The following is a 22,500-nucleotide window of genomic DNA, read 5'->3' on the forward strand; positions in this document are numbered from 1 at the left end:
TGTTAAGGCGTAGTCGAATGTTGTCGGGAGGATCTAATATTTGACTGGTCTCTATACTTTGACGTGCAGAAGGGAGAAAGAGCTAGTTGAAATGATAGATATAAGTGGTGGACTGGTTTGTTGGCACCTATGTGGAGAGAAAGAAAACGATTCTCTGATGAAATGGATAAAATGACTGATCTTGTAAAGTAACGCAATGTGTTCAGGAAAGAGGAGAAAATTGTATTCAGGGAAACATACTTTACTTAATAGTAAAAATTTAACGTTACGGGCATACAATAGACAAATAAATAAGGGCGTTAGTAAGGAAGAAGATTGAATGTTAAATGTATATAAGTTGAGTGCGTAAACGAACAAGCTCATTTCTGAGTAAATATTAGTCTCAAATTTTGGCACAAGGCCAGCAGTTTTTGGGGAGAGATTAAATCGATTAGATCGATACCAGAGGTCAACTGGTACTTACTTTATCGAGCCTGAAAGAATGAAAGTCGCCCTCAGCAGAATTTGAAATCAGAGCATAAAGACGGACAAAATGCCGTTAAACATTTTGCCCAGCGTGCTAACGATTCAGGCAACTCACTGCCTTTTCTTGATTCAAATTTTGGCCCAAGGTCAGTTAGTTTAGGGGAGTGGCTTATTCAATTACTTCGACCCCAGTACTCAACTGGTACTTACTTTATGAACTCCGAAGTATGAAAAGTAAAGTCGACCTCGGTGGAATTTTGTTGCTGTTATTTAGTGGTACTGTTTAGATTTAGGTTATAAAGTTGATGAATAGATAATTTATTTTATAGAATTAAATTCGAGATGATTTTCTTAAGTCAAAATTATTGACTAAAAGCCATCAAAAACAATCTATGATATAAATGATATAAATTAACCAGATATTTTAATAATACTGTTAATGCATAAATGGAGTAAAAGAGTGAAGGGTAAAAACTACCTTCAGTCATGAATGATCATGGGATTGCACCTAGAAAGTTACCCTCTGAGATATAAGTCCGGGCAAGGTTGCTTGTGGAAGACTAACAAGTCGCCTATGAATACCAGCCTCCCCTCTCCACGCCACCGATGTTATCCAAGAGAAAAGCAAAGACCGATACAATTTGGCACCAGGGACGTCGCAACTCACTTCTGCAGCCGTGTGTACTGGAGCAACGTGAAATAAAGTGTGATGCTCAAGAACACAACACACAGGCCGTATTTAATGCGTAAATAAATAGATAAATTTGTGTTTTAAGCAAATAACGGTAATTAACTATTACTATATTATGAATATGAAAACTGCAAGCTTTCAGAATTGATACAGCATCGGAAAAATACATTGTAGTAATTGTTCAGACTCTCTCCGTTCCGGTTCCAAATCCCGTCGAGGTCGACTGTGACTTTCATTGTTTTCGGCTCCGATAAAATTAAGTACTTGCCAAGCACTGTTATTGAGGGTATCTACTAATTTCTCCCCTTAAAATTGCTGCTCTTGCCCCCAAATTAGAAACCATTAAAATGCAACAAATGATTATCAAACCACGGAATCAGGAATAATCCTAAAGGTTTATAAGTTACCTTTTATCTTTTACTTGTTTCAGTCATCAAACTGCAGCCATGCCGGGACATCGCCATGAAGAAATTTTAGGCGAATTAATCGATTTCAGTACTATTTTTAAAGTCTGGTACTTATTCTATCGGTCTCTTTTGTCAGTTGCGGGGACATAAACACACCAAAACCGGTTGTCAAGTGGTGGAGTGGGGTCGGGGTTAAACACTGACACAAAGATACACACACCAATATATGTAATGTGCTGTTCCGTGATGGTAAGATAAACAAAAGTACTCCCCCTGGTGAGAGAAATATTTAATAAACACAATATGCGTTTTTATGTGTTACTAATAGATTCATATGTTGAGAAGATATCTCAAACATATTCGTCAGGCGCAAACCACAGATCATATGTGTGTATATATCTTTATACACTCGTATATATGAAAATATGTTGTCTTATGACTTGTATTACGCATGCGAACCATTGGTAATGAATTATTCTAATTTTTTACCTTTATGATTTACACAGTAAAACTTCCTAATTCTGAGGCTTATAGTACGTGGTTTTAAAATTAATTATTTGCTGCTGACTATGTGAATGCGCCTGCGCACTAGATTTGAATCCACAATGTTATAAGGACGCAGCTCGCACGAGTTATTTCGGTACGTATTAAGCTACATAATTATACATTGTTTTAGTGACCTCACTGATGAACTACGGATGACAAATTAATTTATTTGCTCATTGATAGGGAAACTCGAGTATGGGATTAACTAAAAATAATAATTCTTTTCATTCTAGTGCTTTATCGGTGTGCCTTTAGAATTATTTTTTCGTGGTTTGGGTTTAACTGCCCTTTCTAGCATGTAAGAAGTCTTGCCAAGAGTCTTCTCTTTGTGTATATATCTTTATACACTAATATATATATGTGTGTGTGTAACAGAGTTATTGGTGAGGGATTATCAAGCTTTGCAAAGTACTGTACAAGCTCACTGTTGGCACACCACGCTAACAATATTGTTTATATTAGTAAGGAACTCCAAGGATTCTTATCCCAGAGTTCATCACCATTCTATATCGTAAATCTGGTTGTGCTCCAACCAAACTGATTTTTTTTACACAGAGTGCTACACACAAAAAGTATAAATAAAGACCATTACATATTTTTCCTTTATTGGAGTAAATTTGGCTTACAACTGTTTCCAGTAGTCATTTCTTAGGCGGTTCAATTTTTCTCAACTGATCAATAGACTAATTAAGAAACCTATCAGTAACGAACCTATAATGACTATTGGAATACAGCTGCAAGCCAAATTTACTCCAATAAAGGAAACATATGTCATGACCATTATTTATACCAAGTCTTATATACAACGCGGTTCTTTCAGCTTCCGACTACCAAATGCGCTAATAGGGTTTTGATCGGCTCCAGGCCATAGTAGAAGACATTTGGCAAAAATGCCATGAGGAGAGACTGAATCCGGAACCATGTGGTTAGGAAGCAAGCTTCTCACTCTACAGCCACGCTTGCGCCTACGTTAATGAATTAAATAAATTCTTATTGGAGTAGTGAATAATTATTGAGTTATTAAGTCGCAAATAAATATATGAATTTTTTTTTTTATTCCATTAAAACGGATAAGTTTCATAGATCAATGATTATCGAACGAATATAGACAATTAAATCAAGTATTTTTATGCAATTATTAAGCAATTAAATTTTTCGGTACAAAGATACCAATGAACCAAATCCACTACTTTAATTTATTGTTCAAACCACCCACTCTTCTTGACACTTCACTTACTAGTGACTAACCAACTTGTAGGCCACACCTTCGGCTAACACCTACATCTCCTTATTATAGCATTACCTTATCAGATATGAGCCGTAAAATTTCCCCAATTCTAGCACTCTTTGAGAGCGCTATAATAAACGAAACAAGACTAGTCTTCTAAAGCAGTGTTTCTTGAAAGTGAAGACGCGTGGCTTAGTGATAAGGGAATTCGGATCGTGATCGTATGGTCATGAGTTCGATTCCTGGTGGCGTGTTGTATCCTTGAGCAAGACACTTTATTTCTCGTTGATTTCTCGCTGGCAAAAATGAATTGTACCTGTAATTCAACTGTCCTATTCTGTGTAACGCTGAATTTCCCTGAGAACTACGTTAAGAGTAGATGTGTCTGTGGAGTGTTCAGTCACTTGCACATTAATTTTACGAGCAGGCTGTACCGTTGATCGTATCAACTGGATATTATGACGGGATCTCACTTGACATAAAAGACTTGATTGCTGAATTAAGGATGCCTTAGGGAGACATTATGGAGTGGGCTCATGAAAAAGGGGGTTTCAAATTATCGACATAAGGCTAATAATTTTAAATCTTGTCACAAAGACAGCAATTTCGAGGTGGTGGTGGGGCTTTGTCGATTATATGAACCCTCAGTGCTCACCTGGTATTTATTTTATCAACCTAGAAAGGATGAAAGGCAAAGTCGACCTTGGCGGAATTTGAACTCAGAACGTAAAGACGGACGAAATGCTGCTAAACCTTTTGCCTTCCGTGCTAATGATTCAGCCAGCTCATCGCCTTATATATACATATATGTATAATATTCACGCAGAGATACATGCATACAAAAACATCGGAATAAAATGTATAAATATAATAGTACATATTTGGTTAGATATTTACCTATGCATAAAAACTGAGTAAATAAGATAAATAAGTCATTATCCAATAACTATCGGCCATTAATTGTAAATTAATCAAAATTTAATAATTAATCATTAATAATGAGTTGATAATAAATGTGGCAATGTGGTGAAATAGAGTGTCACTTATCCGTTGGCGAAAGTTTTGGGCGAGTTAAATTACAAATAGGACGTTAGGCAATCCATGAGGAAATTACAGATTATAGGAGAGGATATACTTGGTGTATGAAAGCAAGCATATAAGCAAGTAAACAGGTAAGTGTATATAAATCAAAAAATATGCGTTCATATGCAGAAATAGTGTTGAAGAGAAACACAAACGTGTAACAAATACACATCTAAATATATATACTTTTCATAGAATCATACACTTGCATAACAGTCGAGAGAATTGTGTACTTAGAAATATTCACCTATGGAGAAATACAGGTTGAAACACGTTAATAGACTTACATACATACACGCACTCATACATACACGCACGTGTGTTTATATATACTTGTATATAGGTATATTAAAACAACAGCCAGATTAGACATAGTTCGTGACGCAGCTTTGTAAACTATACACTTTTGAAAATCTAATGTGAATCCAGTAACGTGTATTCCTACATTTTGAACGCAATTAAATTCTAATTAATTCTGATATATTCTCTATACACTTGATTTCTTCTACTCTTCCCCTCGTTTGGCTCAGTAACAATTTATACACACACACACACACACACACACACAAATATATATATATATATATATATATATATATATATATGCCCCAACATGGCCGCAACCTCAAGGCTGAAAAGCATAAAAGAATATATATAAAAGGAACACTCCGTCGGTTACGACGACGAGGGTCTCAGCTGATACGATCAACGGAACAGCTTCCTCGTGAAATTAACGTGCAAGTGGCTGAGCACTCCACAAACACGTGTACCCTTAAAATTGAAGGACCGCTGCAATAAGTGTGTGAATCTGAGAGGGGAATACGTTGCAGAAAATCATAATTAACTGATCCTCCTGTATTCTCTTTTACTGAAATCCAGGAACTTTTCAGCGCGCCCTGGTATACACACACACGCGCACAGTGTCAAAAGTGACTATTTTGAGAAATAATTGGAATTATGAAAATCCGGTTTAAATTTGAATAACATATTTATTCCAAAGTATATGCTGTAAAGAATTTGTTCTCATTATGATGACGCTCAAAGCGATGAAATGCTTCCCGGAACACACTTTCCAGCATTTGAGGTGTAATGTTTTGAAAAGCTTCAGCAAAAAGATTTCGAAGTTGTAGTGCATCTCTAATTCTATTAGTGTACACCATAAACTCAATGAACCCGTAAACAAAAGAATCAAATGGAGCTAAATCGGGTAAGACATCCTGTATATATAGATGTCTACGCACGCATACACGCACACATTTGATACTATTTGCTTTGCAGAGCAGTACCGTTCTCAGTTGTCGCAAGAATATCTGTCCATTCTGACAGTATCGTTTTGACCTGTGGTTCCAAGCATTATTGATACAAGTGAACATTCTTCTTTTTTTTGATCCACACTATAACACAACTTTTCTTTTCCGAACCCAAACAGCCGCACCAACAGTCTAGGGGCAACAGTAATTACTCTCACGGGGCGGCAATCTTTTTGTTTTACTACTTCCTAGATATTTTTTCTCAGCTGTTAATTTTAGTCTTTCTCGCTTACGTCTCGGCTATTTCTGTCTTTTATCTTTTAGATGAATAAATCAACCCCAGTACTTATTTTTCTATCGGTCTCTTTTTTGTCAAACCGCTACGTAAACAAACCAACGCCGGTTGTCAAGCATTGGTGGGGGAAAACACACACACACACACACACACGGGCTTCTTTCAGTTTCTGTTAATTAAATCTACTCATAAGGTTTTGATCGGCCCGATGCTATTGTAGAAGACACTTGCCCAGGATGCCACGCAGTAGGACTGAACCCGGAACCTTGTGGCTGGAAACCAAATGACTTACTACACAGCCACTTCTGCTTCTCTCTCCGATTTACGAATCACTGCTCTGCTCTTTTTCCTAAGCGCAATGCTTAGTAGGATATTGTAGACCCTACTACGGAACTACAACACCTCATCTTTCCCAGAAGCCCCGTATACTGTCATCATTATATCTCACAACGTTCGCCAGCCCTTTCCTACATAGGGCCCACTTTATCATGAGTACACTCTATGTCTCCCTAAGGCATCGTTAATTAAGCAATCGGGTCTTCTTTGTCAAGTGAGACCCAACCATAATATCTGAGCATTGCCTCGTGTTGCAATGTGGCTTAAGGATGCAACTACTTTCTTCAGCGTCTTCTTAGTCATTTAGCACTTTTCAGAAGTTTGGCTCTCAGCTTTCATTTCTTTACCACTCCAACGAAGCAGCAAATATTCGGATTTATTATTTGTCGAGAGTTTGTTTTTTGCTCTCAGTTTCGGTCTTTCACTCACATTGCATGTATACACACACGTATACACCACATACTCGAACACGCACATATGGTCTGGCTCTCCATCAGTTGCAACCTCAAGGTTTCCAGTTGATATGATCAACCAAACAGCCTACTCGTGAAATTAACGTGCCAGTGGCCGAGCACTCAACAGGCACGTGTAGCTTAAACGTAGTTTCAGTGAGATTCAGTATGACACACAATGTGGCAAGGCTGGCCCTTTGAATTACTGGTACAGCTCATTTTCGACAGCTGATTGGACTGGAGAAACATGAAATAAAGTATCTTGCTCAAGGATACAACGCACCGCCGAGAATCGAATTCACGACCTTACAATCGGGAGCCGAATATCCTAACCACTAAGCTACGTGCCTTCATTGCGTATACACCACACACACACACACACAGACGCTAGCACATATATAAGTGAATGGAAACTCTTTCCTGTCCATGGCGATGAGTGCCTAATTTTTCGATCAACTGAACTAATTGCTTATATAATTAGGATATAAGACGCAGACGTGGCTGTGTAGTAAAACGTTTGGTTCTGGATTCAGTCCCACAGTGTGACACCTTGGGGCAAATGTCTTCAACTATAGCCTCGGTCTGACCAAAGCCCTCTGAGTGGATTTGATAGACGGAAACTGAAAGAATCCCGTTATATGTGTGTATGTATGTGCGGGGGCAGACCCAAAGAGGTGGGGCTGAGGGACACGTTCCCCCCTCAAGAAAAGGAGTACGCTCTTCTAAATAATGTTATTACACCTTTTTCTCATGGAAAAATTCCTGGGACCGCACCTGATGTGTGTGTGTGTGTGTGTGTGTGCGCGTGCGTGTGTCGTTGTGTCTGTGTTTGCTTCCATCCCACCAACCGGTGTTGGTGTAGGCGTTGGTGTGTTTACGTCCCTGCAGCTAGCGGTTCGGTAAACGAGGCCGACAGAATAAGTACAAGGCTTTAAAGGGAAAAAGAAGAAAAGAAAAAAGGAGAAAACGTACTGGGGACGATTCGTTCGACTGGAATTCTTCAAGTATGGCCGCAGTTTAAGGACTGAATTGAGTGAAAGATGAAAGAGACTTAAAGAAATACTACTTAAAACTATTACCATAACTACATGCAAATGCTGAAATATAAACTAACCGCATCTCTTGATATAAATGCGAACATGCAGCCATCAGTATCTGAGTAGACACGCATGGCGGAATACATTTTTAATCGCATAAGCCCAAACATACGGAACACATCTTCATACATACATTACATATATTATTACATACACATTTATGTATGTATGCATATATACGTGTATACACACACACACACACACACACACACACACACACACACATATATATATGCATGTATGTATTGTGTGTATATATATGTATGTATGTATTGTGCGTATATATATGTATGTATGTATGTGTGTATATATATATATATGTATGTGTACATATATATTTGTATGTATGTATGTGTATATATATATTTGTATATAAATATGTGTGTGTGTATATATGTATTTATATGTATGTATCTATTTGTGTGTGTATGTATATATGTATTTACTATGTTCCTGTGTATATAACGTAGTGATTAGTAAAGAATCTTACGAATACCATTTTCTTTTTCTCTCTCTCATGTACATATATGCATGTGTATATGCACACACACACACACACACACAAATATATACACGCATACATAGATTTTTGCATACACGGATATTTGCATATTGTCGTCTGCTTAAGATTACTTCCGTGAATATGTAGACAAACAACTTCATAGCTCAAAAACTATTTCAGAATAAGTATTTAGGTTAATTTAGTTATAAGATTTTATCAATCTCTTGTGGACGTAAACCATCGAAACAGTTTCAATTTTGTTAGCCTTTTCTCATCGTTCCTGATATAATGAGAGCTATTCTGGATCGTCTCAAATGGAACAAAACTATGGAAAGAGGAACAAGACTATACGCTTCATATCTGAGCAATTACTTAAATTGAATCTGTTTGAAAAGCTCAAGTAGATAATAAGAATTTTGGCGAATCTCTTGAAAAATACCAATTCCTCATCATTCTGCATTGTATCTTTAAAGCACGGATTTTCGGGGCAAACTTTTTAGATAATCAAACTGAACAACAATAGTTGAACAACGTCATTTAGATTTGAGACAAAAAGATGCGTAGCTTTTATAGCTAGTGGCACTGTGAAAAAGTTCTAATATGATACAGATATGATTGCATGCGATAGACACATATGTACGTGTAGTCGTGTATCTTTTTCTCCGTTTGGATCAATTTTTGTATTCTGGTAGCGTTTGCTTAAGCGGCGAGATACATTCCGATATAGTTAAGGCTGTCCGTCCGACTAATAGGCGTACAAATGTTGTTTGTTGTCATGCATATATATATATATATATATATATATATATATAATCAGCATAATATACACTCATATGTTGATATATGTACGCACGCACACACAGACACGCGCGCACACACACATAGCATACATGAAACACGTAAATACAAATGGGTATTTGTGTGTGTAAGTATTCACTTATAGACTAATATACGCATAGATGTAGCATGTTATAGCACAGATGTATGCATATGTGTGCGCGTGTGTGTATGTATACATGTGTATGTGGGTGGGTGTAATATATTTAGATATGTGTATGTGAGTACATATATGTGAGTTTATATATGTAAGTATGTATATATATAAGTATGTATATATATATATGTGTGTGTGTGTGTGTGTGTGTGTGTGTGTGTAAGTATATATATATATGTAAGTATATATATATGTAAGTATATATATGTAAGTATATATATATATATATATATATATATATATGTAAGTATATATATATAAGTATATATATATATATATATATATATATATATATATATATATATATATATATACACACACACACGACGGGCTTCTATTAGTTTTCCTCTAGCAAATTCACTCACAAGGCTTTGGTCGGCCCGAGTCTATAGCAGAAGATACTGGCCCAAAGTGCCATGCATTGTGACTGAACCGGAAACCATGTGGTTGGGAAGCAAGCTTCTTACCACACAGCCACGCCTGCACCTATCTTTAACTCTTTTGATACTAACCTGCCCGGAACCACCCCTAATTTTATGATTCAAACTCATAGTTTAAAGTAATCTGAATTAAAACCTTACATCAAAATTTCACGCTAATTTGTCCTAAACTCCAGCTTAATAATGCATTCAGATTTTGGCACACCGTCAGCAATTTTAGGTGAGGAGATAAGTTGATTGTATCGAGCCTAGCGCTCAATTGATATTTATTCTATCGACCCAGAAAATGGTAAAAGACGCAGTCGACCTCGGTGACATATGAACTCAGAACGTTATGCTACACAACAGCTTAAGAGTAACAAAGTATTTTACTGAATTGTTATCATTTCCAAACCTTTGATAAGTGAAACGCCAAAATTTTAAAATGCAGCAAAATTTATGCTTAGCGTGCATTTTATTGCAATGTATACAAATATAGGATGTGATAAAATTGATTTCGTATAACAGTAGTTAAAGTGTATCGACAAGATCATTTACATCATTCAACAAGGTTGTTACATGAAAGAAAGAAACTTGAAAAAATATATAAATTCCCCCCCCCCCCAAAAAAAAAATTGTTCAAATGATAACTTATTGAGGCGTAGGAGTGGCTGTGTGGTAAGTAGTTTGCTTACCAACCACATGGTTCCGGGTTCAGTCCCACTGCGTGGCACCTTGGGCAATTGTCTTCTACTATAGTCTCGGGCCGACCAAAGCCTTTTGAGTGGATTTGGTAGACGGAAACTGAAAGAGGCCTGTCGTATATATGTATATATATATATATATATATATATATATATATATATATATATATATATATATATATATTATATATATATATATGTGTGTGTGTGTGTGTTTGTGTGTCTGTATTTATCCCCCCAACATCGCTTGACAACCGATGCTGGTGTGTTTACGTCCCCGTAACTTATCGGTTCGGCAAAAGTGACCGATAGAATAAGTACTAGGCTTACAGAGAATAAGTTCTGGGGGCGATTTGCTCGACTAAAGGCGGTGCTCCAGTATGGCCGCAGTCAAACGACTAAAACAAGTAAAAGAGCAAAAGAGTATATTCTGAGCTTCAGAAGAAAGATTATTTGTCGCTTCATAGATAATATTGCTCCGGTATCATTCTACTGCTTTTCCTTTGAGTGAGTTTCAAATATCATCGTTCAAATCTACTGATATGGACAACCTTAAACTAGCTTAGCTTTATTGACATGCTAGTTATACATACTTAGACTAAAATATCTAATCGCTTGGTAAGCAAGTCTTTAAAGTTGCATGTTCACTTCTGCTTTTAATTATTTAGGTGTACTGAGATGTATTCCTTTCAGAAAACAGCTGCTCTGTTAATAGAGATACAAATCTCTATCGCTGAACGAGAACAATGTGACCAGAGAAAAGTCTTGCATATCCTTACTGTTCCACTTGCAAACAGTATTTGTAATATGCAAGCTAGTTAGTTGATTTCTCTTTCTGAAAAATCCTATCTTAACCAAATTGTGACTCAGACATTTACTTAGAAAACCAAGAGCACTAACCAATATTGGTATAAAGGTAAATTTGTATTCTGGGTATAATAGCTGGAGGTTTCGAAGCAGTTGTCCGTAGTTATTCTCTTTCTCTCTGATTTTCAATGAGAATTTGACATCAGCAGGACAGCTGACCTCTCTGACGGTACCTACTCTTTCCCGTCTGTCCCAAACAACAATATCCGGCCTGTTATGCTTACTCGTGACAAATGCTTTGAAGGGAATGTTCCACCAGTACACGTTGTATTGATGTTTGCGTACATAGTCAATCGTTGCGCCATTCTCTATATTTATTCCAGTTCAGTCTTTATTCGGACTTCATTGTATATTGTCTTTGCGACGTCGAGTTGCATAGAGATGCAGTACCTTGATGACATTTTTGGTCAGCTGCTAATCATGTGCGGTGTCTTCCTCAGAAATATGAAATAATCTGCTTTTTCGGTTGCATCTTGGAACACCAAGAGTTTTGCTGCCTGTTTTGTATGTATGTATACATGCATGTATGTATGTATTTATGCATGTATGAATGTATACATATACATACACACATATATATATATATATATACACACATATACATACACAGGAATATATATATATGCATATATATATACACATAGATATATATGCATACACACACACACACACACACATATATATATACACATACGCACACATACACACACACACATATATATATATATATATATATATATATATACACAATGTATGGATAATTTATCCTGTTCACGCTATTTTATTAACATTATCACGCGTTTGGGAATAAAAAATTTATTTCTGTATCTTTGAATACATCTCAACGCTTCTAAAACAAACTTTGTTTACTTTCATCATGTATACATGCATATATATATATATATATATATATATATATATATACATAGAAATATATATACATATACATACATAAATATATACATATATACATAGAAATATATACATACATATATATACATATATATATATATATATATATATATATATATATATATATATATATATATACATAGAAATATATACATATACATACATATATATACATATATATATAATATATATATATATATATATATATATATATATATATATATATATACATAGAAATATATACATATACATACATATATATACATATATATATAATATATATATATATATATATATATATATATAGAGAGAGAGAGAGAAATATATACATATACATACATATATATACGCATATATATACATACATTTATATACATATATACACAGATATGTGTGTACATGCATGTTTATGTGTGCTTGTAAGTAGCTCCCCAGTCGTCAAAGAAATAGTGCCTACCAGCAAAACTTTCTCTCTAGATATTCGGCTTTATGCTCACGGTCGGCGAAGTGATGAAATACAAATCCTCGACCCTGCAGCCGAGAATCTAATGCATTCCCCACCCCTACCCACACCCATAAATTTTGCCACGGTTTGTGATGACCGACATGACAAGTGTAGAAGTAACACTAATGAATGCAATTGCGAGAAGCCATAGCTAATGTTTTATATTAATTTATATCGACGATTTTGAAATACTTTTACTAAATTGCATATAGTTGATGTCATTATCGCCCAACACACAATACTTTTTCCATTTCTCTGCTTTACTTATTTCAAATCGACAAACATTTCTACAATGCTATATTTCTTCTTCATTCCATTTTTACAAGCTTGAGACAGCCTAAACTTGAAATGATTGGTGTATATTGACATTGACCCTGTTTCACTGTTTCATTACGATTCTCACAAGCACGATCAGTGTAATAGCAGACTCGCTAAGCGAATATCACTTGAAGTAAACCTGAGGCATTATTGCCTTCGACTTACACTTATTAGTAAACTCATCTTTTCTCGAAATGGACGAAGAGATAGCCTATCACTCATTGCATTTTTGTTAGTAAAATGTAATATAAAGGTCAAACAATCACGAAATAGCAAAAATATATCTATCTAGGTTAAGAGGGTTCTTAATCTGACACCTAGAAACAAAATGCTGTTATAAGAATTATTCGTATTTTGCAGAAGACAGGCGGATAGTATTGTTTCATATTTATCAAAAGAATTTAAATGAAAAGTTTACTGCTTTTAGCAAACATTCTACAGATCTGTAAAGTTCATGTTTGATTATAAACACTTAAATAAGAATATATTATGTATTTATAACCGAACACACACGCACACACATCTAAAACAAGCATACATAACATTTATAGAAACATTCCCAATTCTTTTGTATAAACAAGTTTCAAATGTCCAAGATGTATGACCATCTTTTCTCGAATATAGACAAGTACAGATATAACAAATACCATACAACATATTTAAGATTAGCTTCATATGAAGAAAGGAGATAACCTCAAGGCTCATGCAATTAAAGAAAAGGACAGGTTTTTCTCTAAGTTCGTTTCTGCTTAAATTATATAAATGACATAAGCTATAAATGTGTTCCCTTTTTGTATAAGTTTAATGTTATAAAAATTAGAGCACTGTGCTTATAATGATTTTAATAAACGTATTCCCCTCTCAGATTCACACACATATTGCAGCGGTCCTTCAGTTTTTCTAAGCCCTGTAAAAGAACTCTGTTGGGCCTCCAACCAGGCCTTTTGCGACACCCTTAAAACCAGGAACCTTTCAGCACCTCCTCGTACACACACACACACACACACACACACACACACACACACACACACATACACACACACACACACACACACACTCACACACACACACGTATGCGTGTGTGAGTATATTTATGCGTTTTATTTTGCGTTGGAAGATTTAAAAAAGAAATTATGAACTCTGTAGTATAATAACAATAATTTTTATATAATTTTCCCTTTATCTACTACATACAAACAGAAAACAAACCTTTTTTCGTCCATGTAGTATATCGACTCAACTGCAGACGGGTGATTGCAAGTGCAAGGTGAAAAAACCCCCCCCAAAAAAACGATAAAAGTAATTCGTTTATACGATATTAATAAAGTGCGAAAGGTGAATATATTGTGAGAATGCATGCGCGCCAGCACACACTCACTCATTGTCTGTTTTATAAAGTGAATTGGATGATTTGTGTTGTAAGAAATGTTAGTAAAATCGGCCTAGAGGAAGGAGATAAGACAGTTTTGTGATTTGTTCCACTAGGACGTGCTCCGCATTAAGACAAGCTAGTCGAGAGAAGTTTATTGTTGTACAAAATACTGTTCTTTGTGTTAGCGTTTCATTTGAGTGCCATACATGTGCTAGTAGATCAAGGCATAGACGTATACGTTAAAGAATTTAACATATGTGTTCTCAAACTGGAAGAATAGCAAGCAAAAACATTTCTCATTCAATTTAAGACGTCGCACGATTTAAGGCAGCCGTTTCTAAACTGTTGGCGCAAAATAAGGAGCGAACGGCTAAGAGCAAAGAGAGAAATAGTGAAAGATAGAGAGAGAGAAATAAAAGTTCTTAAACATGGTCGCTGTGATGTTGAAATAAGAAAGAGGAAAAAAATAGTTTAATTTCTGTTTAAATGCTTGAAATAGTTGATATAATACTTGTGTTTGGCCAAAACGATACACCAAAACAATACAATATAATGTAATTTCTGGTTTAGGCACAAAGCTTGTCATTTTGAACGAAGGGTCTTGTTTCTTTACAGTGACCCCAGTGCCCAACTGATACTATATATTTTGACGATGTATATATATATATATATATATATATATATATATATATATATATATATATATATATATATATATATATATATATATATATATATATATATATATATATATATATATATATATATATATATATATATATATAGAGAGAGAGAGAGAGAGAGAGAGTAATGTAAGCGCTGTAAAATATATTGGTTTCAAATTTTGGCACAAGGCCAACAAGTCCGGCGAAGCGGATAAGTCGATTGGCACTTATTTCATCGACCCCGAAAGGATGAGAGGCAAAGTGGGCCTCAGCGACATTTGAACGGTGAACGTAAAGACGGACGAAATGCTGCTAAGCCCCGATTACTAACGATTCTACCAGCTCACTGCCTTAAGCCCTGCAAAGTATATTGAAATATAGTTTAACATAGTAGAAACATTTTTAGTGAACTGCCCAGCCCGGTGAGAAACTTAAATTTATGTTAGATTTTGATATTACACACGCACACATACACACACACGGATATACATGTATATGAAAACTCATGCTCACACTAAAACTACTCACTTATGCATATAGTGACAATAGTTAGCCCTCCGCTTGTTTGATCAGCTGAGCTAACCACATATTGTAGATACATAATTTAGTTGTTCAAATATTTGTGTTGCAGGTTGTCGCCTATTCGATAGGCTTTCACATAATTTCTATCACTTCAATTTCACTCACAAGCATTGTACCAACACGAAATCATAGCAAAAGATACTCATACAAGATAACATACGGTGACATCGAACCCGGGACCTCATGATTGTAAAGTAAACTCCTTAACCGGTCAGTAATATATTTTTGTGCATACATCTGCACGCACGCACACACAAGCACACAAATTTGTACGCAATGTATTAAAACGCAAGGCGAATGACAAAGAAACAAATTTTCAGTTTTCCTCAGGTTATTGATTACAGACGGAAATCACACATGTGAGGAGTGATTTGTAATGTGTGAAACGGAATCGAAACTGCGACACCAACTAGCTTCACTGTAACCTTACATATGCTTTCATGCACGAACACATTTGTTATTCAATATTCAATATTCAAGATTAACCCAGAGCAATTCAATCCAACGTCATCTTGCAGATATTACTAAGTTGCCTGAAGCTAGAACATACAAGGAAACCCTAAAACGGTCTCACTCTGTTAATTAATGATATTATTCTTTATTAATGTATTTCGTTAATTAATTATATTAATCTTTATTAATGTATTTGTTAAATGCCTAAAGCCGTTATTTAAACTGTAACACTAGATTTTGCCTGTAATTACCAAAATTAACCAATTCACATTATGAAGCAGAAATTATATTTGAAAACTATATTTAAAAAGGACTACAGAAATATTATACTCCTTTACTACTTGATGATATAACCAAACTGTTGGGAGACTGGCATATCAGCAGATTGGATACAGTGAAGAAATACAAAATAGGATGAAAAGTTTAGTAAATATATATAGTTCAATGATCACGTTTATTGTTGCTCGAATTGGTATGGTGTCGGACAAAATTCCTTGTGTTATCTAATTATGTCATTTTACGTTTTGAATTCAAATTATCCTCAAGTCAACTTTATCCTTCATTTTCTTGGTGAATAAGCTAAAGTATCAATCCAAAGCATGGTCAATTTCTTCGGCTGTATCCCTCCTCACAAAATTTTGGCATTATACCAATTCTAAGAATTAATATACTGTTTGATCTCATAAACGTATCGAAGTCACAGCTGTAAATCGTCAAACTGTTGGGGCTCAATTCTCTCTGGCATTGACCTATCTTTTTATTTAATCAGAGAAGCAAGTGTAATACTCACATCCTTTATGGAGCTGCCACTCAGGTGAGATTTATGCAATCAACTTTTGAGGCTGGGTATTTTTAAGCCAAAAAATTCTAGTCAACACTTACGAATGACAAATTGTGCGTGTGTGTGTGCATGCGTGTGCGTGCATGCGTACATGAGCAGAGAGCCATCTCTGTGTACATGTATACGTGTTTACGGTTGTTTGTCTGTATATATGGTTGAAAACAAATTTATTTTATCCTTCTCCTTTTCCTATGCATCTATAAAAGTTGCAACCCTATTACGTCATGAATAAAATTTGTGGCATAGTTACATAATGAATGGATTCAATTCTATCGGCTAAACACCACTACTTCATCTTTATAGTGTTGTGTCGAATGTAAGGAGTTAATCAGTTGATAAACTGGTTAGTAAGAACAGTTTCCTTGTAGTTTGCAAGTTATCTTATTAAGACAGTTATACCAATAACACTAGGTAAATAAATAAATGCCCTTTATATCTGGCCTGTCATCATCTGAATTCGAATCCTGTCAAAACTAACTTTGTTCTTGATTTATATGGCCACATAAAATAAATCCGAGTAACACACTCACCTACTTCTTTAATTAGCTTCAACCAAAAGGCATTTCATAGTGCTACGCCAAAAAAACAAAAAAGAAAGAAAAAAATGCTCTTCATTGATCTCAGTAGGTCCTCAATTTGAGCTGTCTGTCTTCTGTTAGGATGCAGAAATTTCCAGAACATAAGATTTGAAATTATCTGATGCTCAGCAAAATAGCAATGACCAGCCAAACCTATATTGCTTTGAATAACAAAAACATAGATGGATGGAATGCTTCAAAACATCGTCTCTTTGGAATTGTAGTCACGCTAGGAAATGTTTTGAAACCTGCTGTATGCACTATCAAAGCTATCTTGACGTTTCTTCTTCATAGTTCAAATTTTGGCTTCATAGAGAAGAATGATTTCTCCACACGCTTTGAAGAAGGTCAACTTCATTGACTTTGAAACAACAGATTGCAAGTTATTGTGAAGCTTGTTATAGGCAGTCTAATCTTGTCCTTTGCATTTCTAATGATCCAAAAATCTGGGACTTTTATTAACGATAATTGTAAAGGAAACCAATCAAAAGCTTTTCCGAAGTCTTCAGTTATTTCACTTCCAAAGAAATGTGCCCTTTACATGCCTCTGAACTACAAAGTATTCTAACCTCTGTACTCGAAGATCTGCAACTCTATGTTTCTTTATAGAACGTCTCATGTTTATTCTATTCTACGACGGAAATGCTTATGATTATTGCATAATTTACCTTTAAAAGAATCGCAGAAAAGCTCAGACTCTTCATGTAAAATGTTTAATTGTATTCCTGAATTTCTCTCACCTCTAGTCTCAAGAATTTACAGCACTATACTTCTTAACAGAATTTTCTTTTACATCGAGCTTATCCAGTGACGAGAGAAAAATGGGTTCCACAAAGACAGATTGACACTATTACAAATTATTGTTCTTAGAATTATCATAAAGGAGCTCAAGATCTCCAAATAAAAGCATCAATTGTATTTGTGAATTTCTCCAAGAAATTTGAAAGGTTATAGTACGCAATTTGTTAAACTACGCGTATTCCAAATGGTACTGTCAAAACCATTACCATCATGTGTGAAAACACACCAAACTTTGTGCGAATCACAGACAGTCCGACAAAAGAGTTTCCCAGCAACTGAAGGAATCCTTCAGAGAGATACCCTAACTTCTTTCCTCATTGTGTTTGTGCCGGACCATGCACTTTGGCAAAATTTTTATCTCATCCAAGACAAAGGCCTCAGCTTCAAGCAAAACCTATCAAGACGTCAGTAGAGTTTGCATCTCTCTGATCTTGACTATAACGACGATCTTGCCCTCACAGCTCATGAAATGTGTGATGCGAAAGACTTTGTTAACATTGCTTGAAGATGCTGCAGCCAAGGTTCATCTGTTACCCAGTGTAATGTAAACTACATGATCATTAATGAGGATGAAAGCCAATTTATTCTAATTGTAGCACACAACTCAAAGAGGTTTGTGACTTCAAGTACCTTGGGTCCTGTGTTTCAGACAGCAAGAAAGTAATAGATAAGGGCTGACTTAATCAACAATATTTCGGAAACACTAAAAAGTTTATTTGCGTCGAGTCGAGAGAAATCATTATTTGGTTATGAAATTATATTTATAGTTATTTAATTTCCATTAACTTATAGGTCAGTGAAATTGCCGTCAAAATGATATAATTTTGTGATAATAACTTTAAATGAGATCATTTTGCTGGGTAGAAAATAAATAAATCTATAGTTTGTCTCGTTCTTCTCTAATATATAGAAATTTTCAGGAATAATGCTTTAATTGAATCGTATTGTTTTCCATTACCAATGATAGAAGAAATTGACTTTTAAATTAGCAAAAATAATAGAGGTATTGTAAAATATTAGTGGAAGACCATATTCTGACAAGAAGCTTACTGTAACGCAGACAACAATGTTTCCTCCTTTATCATATTTCTTATCTCAATATTTTTCATTACTCAAAAATGTTTAACAATCTCCATTATTAAGCTGAAACCTTCATTATATACCCTTGGACAAAACAATAGCATTGACATGCATTTAAACAAATCAACGTGAGGAAAATGTAATCCCATAAAGATGCAGTTTTTAGAGGAAAGATATTGGCTAAAGTTTTGCGTACGGATTTGAAGTTGGAGGTATTTATATTGAGTGAGACTTAAATGCAAAAAGGGAGTTACATATGGTTGTATAATGATTAAAACTACAGAAGACGTGCGAGAAAAATGGAAGAGGTAAAAACAATGAATCCTGTGAACAGGTTACTGAATTGCGTGTTTAAGGAAGAGAACGCATTTTCAGGAAATACTCTGAAATGTGTGAATATTTCTTTAGATGTGGTCTATGTGGTAAAAAAATGTGCTTCCCAGTAATATGGTTCCGGGTACAATCCAGGGCCAACAAAAGCCTTGTGAGTGGATCTGGTAGACTGAAACTGAAAGAAGCCCGTCGTGTACACACATACGCACGCACCCACACACGAACGCATATACACACGTGTGTGTTTGTGTGTCTGTGCGTGTGTCTCTGTGTGTATTGGTGATTGTATTCGTGTTTACCCCCAACAACGCTTCACAACTTGCCATTCGGCAAAATGTTACCGATAGAATAAGTATCAGGCTTTTAAAAACAAGTATTGGGTCGATTTATTTGACTAAAGTGTTTCGAGTCAGTGCTCCAACATGACCACAGTGCAGTGACTGAAACAAGTAAATGTTAAAAGATAAAAGTTATATAGACGTGTTCTACTGTGTACATGAGTAGCAATTTCTGATTTATAACTATTTAGAGACAAGAAAGTGAAAAAGTACAAATGCTAAAAGCAAAACACTAAACAGTATAAGGATGTTGTTGTTGTTGTTGGCACTCCGTCGCTTACGACGTCGAGGGTTCCAGTTGATCCGATCAACGGAACAGCCTGCTCGTGAAATTAACGTGCAAGTGACTGAGCGCTCCACAGATACGTGTGTGTACGTACCCTTAACGTAGTTCTCGGGGATATTCAGCGTGACAAGGCTGACCCTTTGAATTACAGGCACAACAGAGACAGGAAGTAAGAGAAAGTTGTGGTGGAAGAGTACAGCAGGGTTCGCCACCATTCCCTGCCGGAGCCTCGTGGAGCTTTAAGTGTTTTCGCTAAATAAACACTCACAACGCCCGGTCTGGGAATCGAAACAGCGATCCTATGACCGCGAGTCCGCTGCCCTAATCACTGGGCCATTGTGCCTCCACGTAAGGATGTTACTGTCCATTAAAGTCCATGAATGATGACATTTATTTGTAAAGATTAGAAAAGGAAAGTTGCTCAAGAATTAAGTATATTTAAGGTTGTATCACAAGTTTGATTGTTATATTTGTGAATAAACCAAGGTTGATGTTTTTCCTTAAATTTTGTTATAATAACAAATGTGTATCCACGACTATGTGTTACGACAAAATGACATTCTGCTTGAGACATTCTTCTTGAGAAATATCTAGATCTTCGAGTGGTACAATATAAGAAGTGTTATATTAAAAAGGAGAATAAAAATATTTGGTTATAGGAAAATATCTATATATAAATATTTGAAATCCAAATTGCGTAACTGCAAATAGAAACATACCATAACATAATAATATGCGTTTCGCTAAAGAAGATAGTTTTATTTAGTAAGATACACTGGTTGGTTATCTCGTTTTTATCGAATCATATTTGCAAAATATAATTTCTCGGTTTTTGATACAATTGAATAATTGTATGAAGAAATATGAAGAAAACAGAGCAACTCTCATGTGATTCTTATGTACATCAGCAATTTCAAAAGTTATATATGATGACATACCGTAATATGAAGTAATTCGGATATAGAGACAGATTTTGCAACACAGTCAGATATGCAAAATTTATTCTACTGTGCAGATAATCATGACTCCACCAACTATCGTGCAATTAGCATACTGTTAGCTTCTTCAGACATTCGAGAAATTTGCCTTATCAAATTTCTAAATTTCTATCTAAGTGCTTATACTACCACCAATATGGCTTCAGGAAAGGTCACTCAGTTATCCATTATATTTCCCAACGTTTAGATGAAATGGTTGATGTTATTTCAACCTCCATAACGTCGATATTATTAAACTGAAAAAAAAAAAAAACGTACTTTTGATATTGTAGAAGATCAAAATCTGATTTCAAAATCACAACTTTATTATTTATGTCATGTAGCAAATAAACGGATCAGATGCAGTATCTATGCTAAGTTACTTTAGGCCTCCAGAAGTAATACAGCTCTTGGCATTTTCTGCATTTGTTTCATGCGTACATTAAAAAGAATTACATCAGTTTCGTTTTGCTAATACCAGTGCGCTCCTATGCGGAAGAGACATTAAAGTACTTTCAGAAAAAAAAAACAAAAAAAAAACGGTGAAATAAAACGGTGAACGGTGAAATAAAAGAATTAGAATTAACAGATTGATATCCTAACTAGCAAGTTACAAAATGATAAACCAAATAGTTCTGTAGGGAGAAAAGGAAAATTTAGTTTATGATCACCGATGCTTCTAGGTATGAATCATAAAGAATAATACTTACCCATTAAAACGTATAAAAATATTGTTTACTTTAGTCAGTTATTGAAGCTATTGCCCATATACTGAATATAAATCGAACCAATGTGAAAACTTTTATATGTAACACGATCTGATAATGATAGTTCCAAAATATTGTCCAGAAATTGCGTACGATCATCTAAAAAAAAAAAAGCAAAATAATATAGTTCTAGAAACACAACGTTAAAAGAAATACTGAATGAAATGTTCTTTTGATCATATGTGTTGCTCAATCACGGCTAACCTGGGAATAAACAACAATTCAATTAGATGAGAAAATTAAATGGATACGTTATATTACTAAGATAAATCCCCAAATAAATTTTTGCTTTAAAAGATGCAAAAACTTTCTTCCAGTCAACTCACAAATATCTATATATGCCTCCTTTGTAATTT

This window comes from Octopus bimaculoides, chromosome 10, assembly GCF_046866305.1.
Source record: "Octopus bimaculoides isolate indiv1 chromosome 10, ASM4686630v1, whole genome shotgun sequence".
NCBI classification, from domain to species: Eukaryota; Metazoa; Mollusca; class Cephalopoda; order Octopoda; family Octopodidae; genus Octopus; species Octopus bimaculoides.